At 46.5% G+C, this 14,675-nt stretch overlaps 1 long non-coding RNA gene across 1 annotated transcript; it reads right to left on the bottom strand.

Moving 5' to 3' along the window:
* Positions 1-11,944: 11,944 nt before the first annotated feature.
* LOC127907477 (uncharacterized) lies at positions 11,945-13,140 on the bottom strand. Its single transcript, XR_008064495.1, has 3 exons — positions 13,020-13,140; positions 12,053-12,284; positions 11,945-11,994 (listed from the first exon to the last, which is right to left on the bottom strand). It is a non-coding gene; the product is annotated as an uncharacterized LOC127907477 (long non-coding RNA).
* Positions 13,141-14,675: the final 1,535 nt, after the last annotated feature.

The raw sequence follows: 14,675 nt of genomic DNA, 5'->3' as shown, positions 1-14,675 counted from the left end.
ATGTCTTGACCTCTGGCTGGTATCTAGACAGATGTCTTGACCTCTGGCTGTTCTCTAGACAGATGTATTGACCTCTGGCTGTTCTCTAGACAGATGTCTTGACCTCTGGCTGGTATCTAGACAGATGTCTTGACCTCTGGCTGTTCTCTAGACAGATGTCTTGACCTCTGGCTGTCCTCTAGACAGATGTCTTGACCTCTGGCTGTTCTCTAGACAGATGTCTTGACCTCTGGCTGTTCTCTAGACAGATTAATTGACCTCTGGCTGTTCTCTAGACAGATGTATTGACCTCTGGCTGTTCTCTAGACAGATGTCTTGACAACCCTCTGGCTGTCCTCTAGACAGATGTCTTGACCACCCTCTGGCTGTTCTCAAGACAGATGTCTTGACCATCCTCTGGCTGTCCTCTAGACAGATGTCTTGACCTCTGGCTGTTCTCTAGACAGATGTCTTGACCTCTGGCTGTTCTCTAGACAGATGTCTTGACCTCTGGCTGTTCTCTGACAGATGTATTGACCTCTGGCTGTTCTCTAGACAGATGTCTTGACCATCCTCTGGCTGTTCTCTAGACAGATGACCTCTGGCTGTTCTCTAGACAGATGTCTTGACCTCTGGCTGTTCTCTAGACAGATGTCTTGACCTCTGTTCTCTGGCTGTCTGGCTGTTCTCTAGACAGATGTCTTGACCTCTGGCTGTTTTCTAGACAGATGTCTTGACCATCCTCTGGCTGTTCTCTAGACAGATGTCTTGACCATCCTCTGGCTGTTCTCTAGACAGATGTCTTGACCATCCTCTGGCTGTTCTCTAGACAGATGTCTTGACCTCTGGCTGTTCTCTGGCAGATGTTTGACCTCTGGCTGTTCTCTAGACAGATGTCTTGACCTCTGGCTGTTCTCTAGACAGATGTCTTGACCTCTGGCTGTTCTCTAGACAGATGTATTGACCTCTGGCTGTCCTCTAGACAGATGTCTTGACCTCTGGCTGTTCTCTAGACAGATGTCTTGACCATCCTCTGGCTGTTCTCTAGACAGATGTCTTGACCTCTGGCTGTCCTCTAGACAGATGTCTTGACCATCCTCTGGCTGTTCTCTAGACAGATGTCTTGACCTCTGGCTGTTCTCTAGACAGATGTATTGACCTCTGGCTGTCCTCTAGACAGATGTCTTGACCTCTGGCTGTTTTCTAGACAGATGTCTTGACCATCCTCTGGCTGTCCTCTAGACAGATATCTTGACCTCTGGCTGTTCTCTAGACAGATGTCTTGACCTCTGGCTGTCCTCTAGACAGATGTCTTGACCTCTGGCTGTTCTCTAGACAGATGTCTTGACCACCCTCTGGCTGTTCTCTAGACAGATGTCTTGACAACCCTCTGGCTGTTCTCTAGACAGATGTCTTGACCACCCTCTGGCTGTTCTCTAGACAGATGTCTTGACCATCCTCTGGCTGTTCTCTAGACAGATGTCTTGACCTCTGGCTGTTCTCTAGACAGATGTCTTGACCTCTGGCTGTTCTCTAGACAGATGTCTTGACCTCTGGCTGTTCTCTAGACAGATGTCTTGACCATCCTCTGGCTGTTCTCTAGACAGATGTATTGACCTCTGGCTGTTCTCTAGACAGATGTCTTGACCTCTGGCTGTTCTCTAGACAGATGTCTTGACCTCTGGCTGTTCTCTAGACAGATGTATTGACCTCTGGCTGTTCTCTAGACAGATGTCTTGACCTCTGGCTGTTCTCTAGACAGATGTCTTGACCATCCTCTGGCTGTTCTCTAGACAGATGTCTTGACCATCCTCTGGCTGTTCTCTAGACAGATGTCTTGACCTCTGGCTGTTCTCTAGACAGATGTCTTGACCTCTGGCTGTTCTCTAGACAGATGTCTTGACCTCTGGCTGTTCTCTAGACAGATGTCTTGACCTCTGGCTGTCCTCTAGACAGATGTCTTGACCTCTGGCTGTTCTCTAGACAGATGTCTTGACCTCTGGCTGTTCTCTAGACAGATGTCTTGACCTCTGGCTGTTCTCTAGACAGATGTCTTGACCTCTGGCTGTTCTCTAGACAGATGTATTGACCTCTGGCTGTTCTCTAGACAGATGTCTTGACCTCTGGCTGTTCTCTAGACAGATGTCTTGACCATCCTCTGGCTGTTCTCTAGACAGATGTCTTGACCTCTGGCTGTCCTCTAGACAGATGTCTTGACCTCTGGCTGTTCTCTAGACAGATGTCTTGACCACCCTCTGGCTGTTCTCTAGACAGATGTCTTGACCTCTGGCTGTTCTCTAGACAGATGTCTTGACCACCCTCTGGCTGTTCTCTAGACAGATGTCTTGACCTCTGGCTGGTATCTAGACAGATGTCTTGACCTCTGGCTGTTCTCTAGACAGATGTCTTGACCTCTGGCTGTTCTCTAGACAGATGTCTTGACCATCCTCTGGCTGTTCTCTAGACAGATGTCTTGACCATCCTCTGGCTGTTCTCTAGACAGATGTCTTGACCTCTGGCTGTTCTCTAGACAGATGTCTTGACCATCCTCTGGCTGTTCTCTAGACAGATGTCTTGACCATCCTCTGGCTGTTCTCTAGACAGATGTCTTGACCATCCTCTGGCTGTTCTCTAGACAGATGTCTTGACCTCTGGCTGTTCTCTAGACAGATGTCTTGACCTCTGGCTGTTCTCTAGACAGATGTCTTGACCTCTGGCTGTTCTCTAGACAGATGTCTTGACCATCCTCTGGCTGTTCTCTAGACAGATGTCTTGACCTCTGGCTGTTCTCTAGACAGATGTATTGACCTCTGGCTGTTCTCTAGACAGATGTCTTGACCTCTGGCTGTCCTCTAGACAGATGTCTTGACCTCTGGCTGTTCTCCAGACAGATGTCTTGACCTCTGGCTGTTCTCTAGACAGATGTATTGACCTCTGGCTGTTCTCTAGACAGATGTCTTGACCTCTGGCTGTTCTCTAGACAGATGTCTTGACCATCCTCTGGCTGTTCTCTAGACAGATGTCAGATCCTCTGGCTGTTCTCTAGACAGATGTCTTGACCTCTGGCTGTCCTCTAGACAGATGTATTGACTTGTCCTCTAGACAGATGTCTTGACCTCTGGCTGTTCTCTAGACAGATGTCTTGACCATCCTCTGGCTGTTCTCTAGACAGATGTCTTGACCTCTGGCTGTTCTCTAGACAGATGTATTGACCTCTGGCTGTTCTCTAGACAGATGTCTTGACCTCTGGCTGTTCTCTAGACAGATGTATTGACCTCTGGCTGTTCTCTAGACAGATGTCTTGACCTCTGGCTGTTCTCTAGACAGATGTCTTGACCTCTGGCTGTTCTCTAGACAGATGTCTTGACCTCTGGCTGTTCTCTAGACAGATGTCTTGACCATCCTCTGGCTGTTCTCCAGACAGATGTCTTGATGTTTAACTGTGTGTATGGGGACCGGACATCACTGAGTGACTAGTTGTTTAACAGTGTGTATGGGGACCGGACATCACTGAGTGACTAGTTGTTTAACAGTGTGTATGGGGACCGGACATCACTGAGTGACTAGTTGTTTAACTGTGTGTATGGGGACCGGACATCACTGGTGACTGTTGTTTAACTGTGTGTATGGGGACCGGACATCACTGAGTGACTAGTTGTTTAACAGTGTGTATGGGGACCGGACATCACTGAGTGACTGTTGTTTAACAGATGTATGGGGACCGGACATCACTGAGTGACTGGCTGTTTAACTGTGTGTAGATGTCTTGTTGTTTAACAGTGTGTATGGGGACCGGACATCACTGAGTGACTAGTTGTTTAACAGTGTGTATGGGGACCGGACATCACTGAGTGACTAGTTGTTTAACAGTGTGTATGGGGACCGGACATCACTGGTGACTATCACTCACTGAGTGACTAGTTGTTTAACTGTGTGTATGGGGACCGGACATCACTGAGTGACTAGTTGTTTAACAGTGTGTATGGGGACCGGACATCACTGAGTGACTAGTTGTTTAACTGTGTGTATGGGGACCGGACATCACTGAGTGACTAGTTGTTTAACAGTGTGTATGGGGACCGGACATCACTGAGTGACTAGTTGTTTAACAGTGTGTATGGGGACCGGACATCACTGAGTGACTAGTTGTTTAACTGTGTGTATGGGGACCGGACATCACTGAGTGACTAGTTGTTTAACAGTGTGTATGGGGACCGGACATCACTGAGTGACTAGTTGTTTAACAGTGTGTATGGGGACATCACTGAGTGACTAGTTGTTTAACAGTGTGTATGGGGACCGGACATCACTGAGTGACTAGTTGTTTAACAGTGTGTATGGGGACCGGACATCACTGAGTGACTAGTTGTTTAACTGTGTGTATGGGGACCGGACATCACTGAGTGACTAGTTGTTTAACTGTGTGTATGGGGACCGGACATCACTGAGTGACTAGTTGTTTAACAGTGTGTATGGGGACCGGACATCACTGAGTGACTAGTTGTTTAACAGTGTGTATGGGGACCGGACATCACTGAGTGACTAGTTGTTTAACAGTGTGTATGGGGACAGGACATCACTGAGTGCAGAGTAAGCTCAGACCAACAGTGTAGTCCACCCCTGCCTCAAAACATTGGTCTGGGGTACACTGCATATCTGAGGAGACCATAGAGAAAGGTACGTCACTAAACGCTGAACTCAATCACACACAAGAAAAGTGTGTGCATACCAAACTCAGTCCTGTAGTACAGGAAGTATACAGACTCAGAGTAGAGTCATATTTATTTATTTAACCTTTATTTAACCAGGTAAGACCCATTGAGTTTATAAACCTCTTTTGTGAGGGCAACCTGGCCAGAAGGAAACACAGGGAGTTAGCAGCGTAACATATTCCAGACAGAAATACAACTACACACAGAAGACCGAGGGTCACAGGTCATACATCAGAGTCTTAAAAACAGGACACAAACTCCCCTAACTTTAATATCTTTTTAAGCATGTTCAAGTATGAAGGAGCATTATTGTAAATGGACAAGGACAACAGTGACTGTGAACGAAGACTATATTGAGTGACTGATCTGGTCAGCAAGGAACAGAGATACAACGGGATTTACCCCATCATCACAAAAGTGTACCAGTGCTTTAGCCTCCTGGTGGAGAGAAATGTTCATTACACCATGGCATATACATCAAAGTGATGGGTGCGTGATCTAGCATTGGCGATAAATGTTAAAGCACTGTGATACTATGTGTCCAGACTGTCCCATTTAGCCCTTGGGAACTCCTTTCATAAGGCTTTGAAACTCCGATTGTGTACCTGACTAAATACACAAAACACATATCCTACACTACTCACACGCCTGCATGTACACACCCATTACTCACTCTCACACACAACAAACATACAGAGAGAGAGACTAGCTGTGTGTTTACCATGATCCAGCGTGGACGAATATCATCTGATTGTTGTCATCAGGTTTTGACACAGCGGGTGTTTGTTGAGATCCCCCTGGGACTCATCACTGTCATCAACTCCTCCTCCCACTAGTCTGGTAACTATGCCAACACAACAGGTACATAGACATTGGAGTTTGCCAGCCGTGGTCAGGACTCCACTGAGGAAGGTGTTGTGTTGGGGAAAACCCATGACCACAGAAGCCTTAGAAGAAAGTTACATGAAGGTCAAAGGTGACTCACAGATCCAAACTCACGTTTTCTGCCTTGTAGGTGTAGTGGTCCAGGGCGATGCAGCATTACAACCACCTGGTCAGACACACTGACCAGTCTCCTGATTCCACCTGGTCAGACACACTGACCAGTCTCCCGATTCCACCTGGTCTCAGACACACTGACCAGTCTCCACCTGGTCAGACACACTGACCAGTCTCCAGATTCCACCTGGTCAGACACACTGACCAGTCTCCTGATTCCACCTGGTCATGACCAGTCCCACCTGGTCAGACACACTGACCAGTCTCCCGATTCCACCTGGTCAGACACACTGACCAGTCTCCTGATTCCACCTGGTCAGACACACTGACCAGTCTCCCCGATTCCACCTGGTCAGACACACCAGTCTCCCGATTCCACCTGGTCAGACACACTGACCAGTCTCCCCTGTTCCACCTGGTCAGACACACTGACCAGTCTCCTGATTCCACCTGGTCAGACACACTGACCAGTCTCCCGATTCCACCTGGTCAGACACACTGACCAGTCTCCTGATTCCACCTGGTCAGACACACTGACCAGTCTCCACCTGGTCAGACACACTGACCACCTGGTCAGACACACCACTGACCAGTCTCCTGATTCCACCTGGTCAGACACACTGACCAGTGAGACCAGTCTCCACCTGGTCAGACACACTGACCAGTCTCCAGATTCCACCTGGTCAGACACACTGACCAGTCCAGTCTCTGGTCAGACACACTCCACCTGGTCAGACACACTGACCAGTCTCCCGATTCCACCTGGTCAGACACACTGACCAGTCTCCCGATTCCACCTGGTCTCAGACACACTGACCAGTCTCCTGATTCCACCTGGTCTCAGACACACTGACCAGTCTCCTGATTCCACCTGGTCTCAGACACACTGACCAGTCTCCTGATTCCACCTGGTCAGACACACTGACCAGTCTCCTGATTCCACCTGGTCAGACACACTGACCAGTCTCCTGATTCCACCTGGTCAGACACACTGACCAGTCTCCCGATTCCACCTGGTCAGACACACTGACCAGTCTCCCGATTCCACCTGGTCAGACACACTGACCAGTCTCCCGATTCCACCTGGTCAGACACACTGACCAGTCTCCTGATTCCACCTGGTCAGACACACTGACCAGTCTCCACCTGGTCAGACACACTGACCAGTCTCCACCTGGTCAGACACACTGACCAGTCTCCACCTGGTCAGACACACTGACCAGTCTCCACCTGGTCAGACACACTGACCAGTCTCCTGATTCCACCTGGTCAGACACACTGACCAGTCTCCCTGGTCAGACACCTGGTCAGACACACTGACCAGTCTCCCCACCTGGTCAGACACACTGACCAGTCCACCTGGTCAGACACACTGACCAGTCTCCTGATTCCACCTGGTCAGACACCTGGTCAGACACACTGACCAGTCTCCCGATTCCACCTGGTCAGACACACTGACCAGTCTCCACCTGGTCAGACACACTGACCAGTCTCCAGATTCCACCTGGTCAGACACACTGACCAGTCTCCACCTGGTCAGACACACTGACCAGTCTCCAGATTCCACCTGGTCAGACACACTGACCAGTCTCCACCTGGTCAGACACACTGACCAGTCTCCTGATTCCACCTGGTCAGACACACTGACCAGTCTCCAGATTCCACCTGGTCAGACACACTGACCAGTCTCCACCTGGTCAGACACACTGACCAGTCTCCAGATTCCACCTGGTCAGACACACTGACCAGTCTCCTGATTCCACCTGGTCAGACACACTGACCAGTCTCCACCTGGTCAGACACACTGACCAGTCTCCACCTGGTCAGACACACTGACCAGTCTCCCACCTGGTCAGACACACTGACCAGTCCACCTGGTCAGACACACTGACCAGTCTCCTGGTCAGACACACTGACCAGTCCAGACACACTGACCAGTCCTGGTCAGACACACTGACCAGTCTCCAGATTCCACCTGGTCAGACACACTGACCAGTCTCAGACACACTGACCAGTCTCCACCTGGTCAGACACACTGACCAGTCTCTGGTCAGACACACTGACCAGTCTCCACCTGGTCAGACACACTGACCAGTCTCCACCCACCTGGTCAGACACACTGACCAGTCTCGGCCGATTCCACCTGGTCAGACACACTGACCAGTCTCCTGACCACCTGGTCAGACACACTGGTCTCCCAGGTCAGACACACTGACCACCTGGTCAGACACACTGACCAGTCTCCTGATTCCACCTGGTCAGACACACTGACCACCTGGTCTCCAGTCTCCTGATTCCACCTGGTCAGACACACTGATTCCACCTGGTCAGACACACTGACCAGTCTCCTGATTCCACCTGGTCAGACACACTGACCAGTCTCCACCTGGTCAGACACACTGACCAGTCCACCTGGTCAGACACACTGACCAGTCTCCATCCACCTGGTCAGACACACTGACCAGTCTCCTGGATTCCACCTGGTCAGACACACTGACCCACCTGGTCAGACACACTGACCAGTCTCCACCTGGTCAGACACACTGACCAGTCTCCTGATTCCACCTGGTCAGACACACTGACCAGTCTCCCGCCACCTGGTCAGACACACTGACCAGTCTCCTGATTCCACCTGGTCAGACACACTGACCAGTCTCCACCTGGTCAGACACACTGACCAGTCTCCCACCACCTGGTCAGACACACTGACCAGTCTCCACCTGGTCAGACACACTGACCAGTCCACCTGGTCAGACACACTGGTCTCCATCAGGTCAGACACACTGACCAGTCTCCTGATTCCACCTGGTCAGACACACTGACCAGTCTCCACCTGGTCAGACACACTGACCAGTCTCCCGATTCCACCTGGTCAGACACACTGACCAGTCTCCACCTGGTCAGACACACTGACCAGTCTCCACCTGGTCAGACACACTGACCAGTCTCCTGATTCCACCTGGTCAGACACACTGACCAGTCTCCACCTGGTCAGACACACTGACCAGTCTCCCGATTCCACCTGGTCAGACACACTGACCAGTCTCCACCTGGTCAGACACACTGACCAGTCTCCCGATTCCACCTGGTCAGACACACTGACCAGTCTCCTGATTCCACCTGGTCAGACACACTGACCAGTCTCCCGATTCCACCTGGTCAGACACACTGACCAGTCTCCACCTGGTCAGACACACTGACCAGTCTCCCGATTCCACCTGGTCAGACACACTGACCAGTCTCCTGATTCCACCTGGTCAGACACACTGACCAGTCTCCCGAGAGCAACTGTTAGTTTGTTGGTGATGTGGACACCAAGGAACTTGAAGGTCTCAACCTGCTCCACTGCAGCCCCATCGATGTGAATGAAGGCATCGATAAAGGAGTAAGATTGAATCGTGCCCTAAGGGGCTCCTGTGTTGAGGATCAGTGTGGCAGATGTGTTGATACCCACCCTTACAAACTGCCCATCAGGAAGTCCAGGATCCAGACGCAGAGGGAGGTGTTGTAGTCCCAGAGTCCTTAGCTTAGTGATGAGCTTTGAGGGCACTATGATGTTGAACGCTGAGCTGTAGTCAATGAACAGCATTCTCATGGAGGTGTTCCTTTTGTCCAGATGTGAAAAAGCAGTGTGGAGTGTGATATCTCTGCATCTGTATCATCTGTGGTATGCAAATTGGAGTGGATCTAGGGTGTCTGGGATAACGGTGTTGATGTGAGCCATGACCAGCCTTTCAGAGCACTTCATGGCAACAGATGTGAGTGTTTTGGGTCGGTAGTCATTTTGGCAGGTTACCTTAGTGTTCTTGGGCACAGGGACTATGGTGGTCTGTTTGAAACATGTTGGTATTACAGACTCAGTTAGGGACTGAGGGTTAAAAATGTCAGTGAAGACACCTGTTGGTCAGCGCATGCTCGCAGTGTACATCCTGGTAATCCGTCTGGCCCCGCGGCCTTGTGAATGTTGACCTGTTTAAAAGGTCTTACTCACGTCAGCTACGGAGAGAGTGATCACACAGTCGTCCGGAACAGCTTATGCTCTCATGCATGCTTCAGTGTTGCTTGCCTTCGAAGCGAGCATAGAAGTAATTTAGCTTGTCTGATAGGCTCGTGTCACTGGGCAGCTTGCCGCTGTTCTTCCCTTTGTAGTCTGTAATAGTTTGCGAGCCCTTTTCACATCCGGCAAGCATCAGAGTCTGTGCAGCACGATTCAATCTGAGTCCTGTATTGACGCTTTGCCTGTTCGATGGTTCGTCTGTGGGTATAGAGGGATTTTTTATCAGCGTCCGGATCAGAGTCCCACTCCTTGAAAGCGGCAGCTCTACCTTTTAGCTCAGTGTGGATGTTGCCTGTAAACCATGGCTTCTGGTTGGGTTACTTACGTACTGTGGGGACGGCGTCGTCAATGCATTTATTGATGAAGCCATTGATTGATGTGGTGTACTTCCCATCTGAAGAATCCTAGAACATATTCCAATCTGTGCTAGCAATCCAGTCCTGTAGTTTAGCATCTGCAATCTGTGCTAGCAATCCAGCCCTGTAGTTTAGCATCTGCAATCTGTGCTAGCAATCCAGCCCTGTAGTTTAGCATCTGCAATCTGTGCTAGCAATCCAGTCCTGTAGTTTAGCATCTGCAATCTGTGCTAGCAATCCAGTCCTGTAGTTTAGCATCTGCAATCTGTGCTAGCAATCCAGTCCTGTAGTTTAGCATCTGCAATCTGTGCTAGCAATCCAGTCCTGTAGTTTAGCATCTGCAATCTGTGCTAGCAATCCAGTCCTGTAGTTTAGCATCTGCGTCATCTGACCACTTCTTTAATGACCGAGTCACTGGTGCTTCCTGCTTTAGTTTTTGCTTGTAAACAGGAATCAGAAGGTTATATATTATGGTCAGATTTGCCAAATGGAGGGTGAGGGAGAGATTTGTACACGTCTCTCTGTGTGGAGCAAAGGTGGTCTAGAGTTTTTTTTACTTTGGTTTCCTCTGCAAATTTAACATTAGGTAAGTTTCGCTGCATTAAAGTCCACTAGGATCGCCGCCTCTGGATGAGCGTTGTCCTGTCAGCTCATTGAGTCTTAGTGTCAGCATCAGTCTGTGGTGATAAATAGACTGCTACTAAAAATATAGATGAAAGGTCACTTGGGAAAAGGTGTGGTCTACAGCGTATCATGAGATACTCTACCTCGGGCGAGCAAAACCTTGAGACTTCCTTAATATTAGATTTTGTGCACCAGCTGTTGTTTACAAATAGACACAGACCTCCATCCATTACAGTTGGTGAGGATATTTATCCATGTAATCGTAGCTCGTCTATTTTGTTATCCAATGATTGCATGTTGGCTAATAGGACTGATGGTAAAGGGTGATTACCCACTAGCTGTCAGATCCTTACAAGGCACCCTGACCTACGTCCCCGATAGTTCCTTCTCTTTCTCCTGTGAATGACGGGATGTGGGCGTTGGCCTGTTGGTGAGGTTTATGACCCCCATTGTTGCTGAACTGGTGGCAGTGAAGTCAGACGCAGGAGAGCAGAAATAGGTAGAATACTCATACCTGTACAATAGACTAAATAATGTGTCCACTCATCCATGTTTGACTAAATGTGAAACTGAGTTGAAAATTAGGAACAACACACAGTCTGTCCATTTATCCATGTTTGACTAAATGTGAAACTGAGTTGAAAATGAGGAACAACACACAGTTTGTCCATTTATCCATGTTTGACTAAATGTGAAACTGAGTTGAAAATTAGGAACAACACACAGTCTGTCCATTTATCCATGTTTGACTAAATGTGAAACTGAGTTGAAAATTAGGAACAACACACAGTCTGTCCATTTATCCATGTTTGACTAAATGTGAAACTGAGTTGAAAATGAGGAACAACACACAGTTTGTCCACACCACCCTTGAACAGTGGTTAACAGTTTTCTCACTAACAACATCTTAACACTCTGAGAACCGGTTCACGTGGTAGGTTGGTGTTAACATTATTATGATATTATAGAGAGGCTATGGAGATGTGGTCAAATTGATCAAAATGTTGCTTTAGTATTTGATGCATCTCATGTTATTTCCACATCTTGGAAAGAGTCTCATACTTTAATAAGTAATAAGTCGTGCTATATAACTCTATTGGTCTATTGGTCTGTACTGTAGTGGCTCTCTGTCATTCTATAGTATAAATCACCTCTATTCTCTGTGGTCTGTAGTGTAGTGGCTCTCTGTCATTCTATAGTATAAATCACCTCTATTCTCTGTGGTCTGTAGTGTAGTGGCTCTCTGTCATTATATAGTATAAATCACCTCTATTCTCTGTGGTCTGTAGTGTAGTGGCTCTCTGTCATTCTATAGTATAAATCACCTCTATTCTCTGTGGTCTGTAGTGTAGTGGCTCTGTGTCATTATATAGTATAAATCACCTCTATTCTCTGTGGTCTGTAGTGTAGTGGCTCTGTGTCATTATATAGTATAAATCACCTCTATTCTCTGTGGTCTGTAGTGTAGTGGCTCTGTGTCATTATATAGTATAAATCACCTCTATTCTCTGTGGTCTGTAGTGTAGTGGCTCTCTGTCATTCTATAGTATAAATCACCTCTATTCTCTGTGGTCTGTAGTGTAGTGGCTCTCTGTCATTATATAGTATAAATCACCTCTATTCTCTGTCATTATATAGTATAAATCACCTCTATTCTCTGTGGTCTGTAGTGTAGTGGCTCTCTGTCATTATATAGTATAAATCACCTCTATTCTCTGTGGTCTGTAGTGTAGTGGCTCTCTGTCATTATATAGTATAAATCACCTCTATTCTCTGTCATTATATAGTATAAATCACCTCTATTCTCTGTGGTCTGTAGTGTAGTGGCTCTGTCATTATATAGTATAAATCACCTCTATTCTCTGTGGTCTGTAGTGTAGTGGCTCTCTGTCATTATATAGTATAAATCACCTCTATTCTCTGTGGTCTGTAGTGTAGTGGCTCTCTGTCATTATATAGTATAAATCACCTCTATTCTCTGTGGTCTGTAGTGTAGTGGCTCTCTGTCATTATATAGTATAAATCACCTCTATTCTCTGTGGTCTGTAGTGTAGTGGCTCTCTGTCATTATATAGTATAAATCACCTCTATTCTCTGTGGTCTGTAGTGTAGTGGCTCTCTGTCATTATATAGTATAAATCACCTCTATTCTCTGTGGTCTGTAGTGTAGTGGCTCTGTGTCATTATATAGTATAAATCACCTCTATTCTCTGTGGTCTGTAGTGTAGTGGCTCTCTGTCATTATATAGTATAAATCACCTCTATTCTCTGTCATTATATAGTATAAATCACCTCTATTCTCTGTGGTCTGTAGTGTAGTGGCTCTCTGTCATTCTATAGTATAAATCACCTCTATTCTCTGTGGTCTGTAGTGTAGTGGCTCTCTGTCATTATATAGTATAAATCACCTCTATTCTCTGTGGTCTGTAGTGTAGTGGCTCTCTGTCATTATATAGTATAAATCACCTCTATTCTATAAATCACCTTCTGTGGTCTGTAGTGTAGTGGCTCTGTGTCATTATATAGTATAAATCACCTCTATTCTCTGTGGTCTGTAGTGTAGTGGCTCTCTGTCATTATATAGTATAAATCACCTCTATTCTCTGTGGTCTGTAGTGTAGTGGCTCTCTGTCATTCTATAGTATAAATCACCTCTATTCTCTGTGGTCTGTAGTGTAGTGGCTCTCTGTCATTCTATAGTATAAATCACCTCTATTCTCTGTGGTCTGTAGTGTAGTGGCTCTCTGTCATTATATAGTATAAATCACCTCTATTCTCTGTGGTCTGTAGTGTAGTGGCTCTCTGTCATTATATAGTATAAATCACCTCTATTCTCTGTCATTATATAGTATAAATCACCTCTATTCTCTGTGGTCTGTAGTGTAGTGGCTCTCTGTCATTATATAGTATAAATCACCTCTATTCTCTGTGGTCTGTAGTGTAGTGGCTCTCTGTCATTCTATAGTATAAATCACCTCTATTCTCTGTCATTATATAGTATAAATCACCTCTATTCTCTGTCATTATATAGTATAAATCACCTCTATTCTCTGTGGTCTGTAGTGTAGTGGCTCTCTGTCATTCTATAGTATAAATCACCTCTATTCTCTGTGGTCTGTAGTGTAGTGGCTCTCTGTCATTATATAGTATAAATCACCTCTATTCTCTGTGGTCTGTAGTGTAGTGGCTCTCTGTCATTATATAGTATAAATCACCTCTATTCTCTGTGGTCTGTAGTGTAGTGGCTCTATAGTATAAATCACCTGTCATTATATAGTATAAATCACCTCTATTCTCTGTGGTCTGTAGTGTAGTGGCTCTGTGTCATTATATAGTATAAATCACCTCTATTCTCTGTGGTCTGTAGTGTAGTGGCTCTCTGTCATTATATAGTATAAATCACCTCTATTCTCTGTGGTCTGTAGTGTAGTGGCTCTCTGTCATTATATAGTATAAATCACCTCTATTCTCTGTGGTCTGTATTAGTGGCTCTGTCATTATATAGTATAAATCACCTCTATTCTCTGTGGTCTGTAGTGTAGTGGCTCTCTGTCATTATATAGTATAAATCACCTCTATTCTCTGTGGTCTGTAGTGTAGTGGCTCTCTGTCATTATATAGTATAAATCACCTCTATTCTCTGTGGTCTGTAGTGTAGTGGCTCTCTGTCATTATATAGTATAAATCACCTCTATTCTCTGTCATTATATAGTATAAATCACCTCTATTCTCTGTCATTATATAGTATAAATCACCTCTATTCTCTGTCATTATATAGTATAAATCACCTCTATTCTCTGTCATTATATAGTATAAATCACCTCTATTCTCTGTCATTATATAGTATAAATCACCTCTATTCTCTGTCATTATATAGTATAAATCACCTCTATTCTCTGTGGTCTGTAGTGTAGTGGCTCTCTGTCATTCTATAGTATAAATCACCTC

Source organism: Oncorhynchus keta, chromosome 15 (assembly GCF_023373465.1).
Source record: "Oncorhynchus keta strain PuntledgeMale-10-30-2019 chromosome 15, Oket_V2, whole genome shotgun sequence".
Classification (NCBI taxonomy): Eukaryota; Metazoa; Chordata; class Actinopteri; order Salmoniformes; family Salmonidae; genus Oncorhynchus; species Oncorhynchus keta.
Note: the sequence above shows the minus strand (reverse complement) of the source record. Positions and strands in the feature narration are given on the sequence as shown.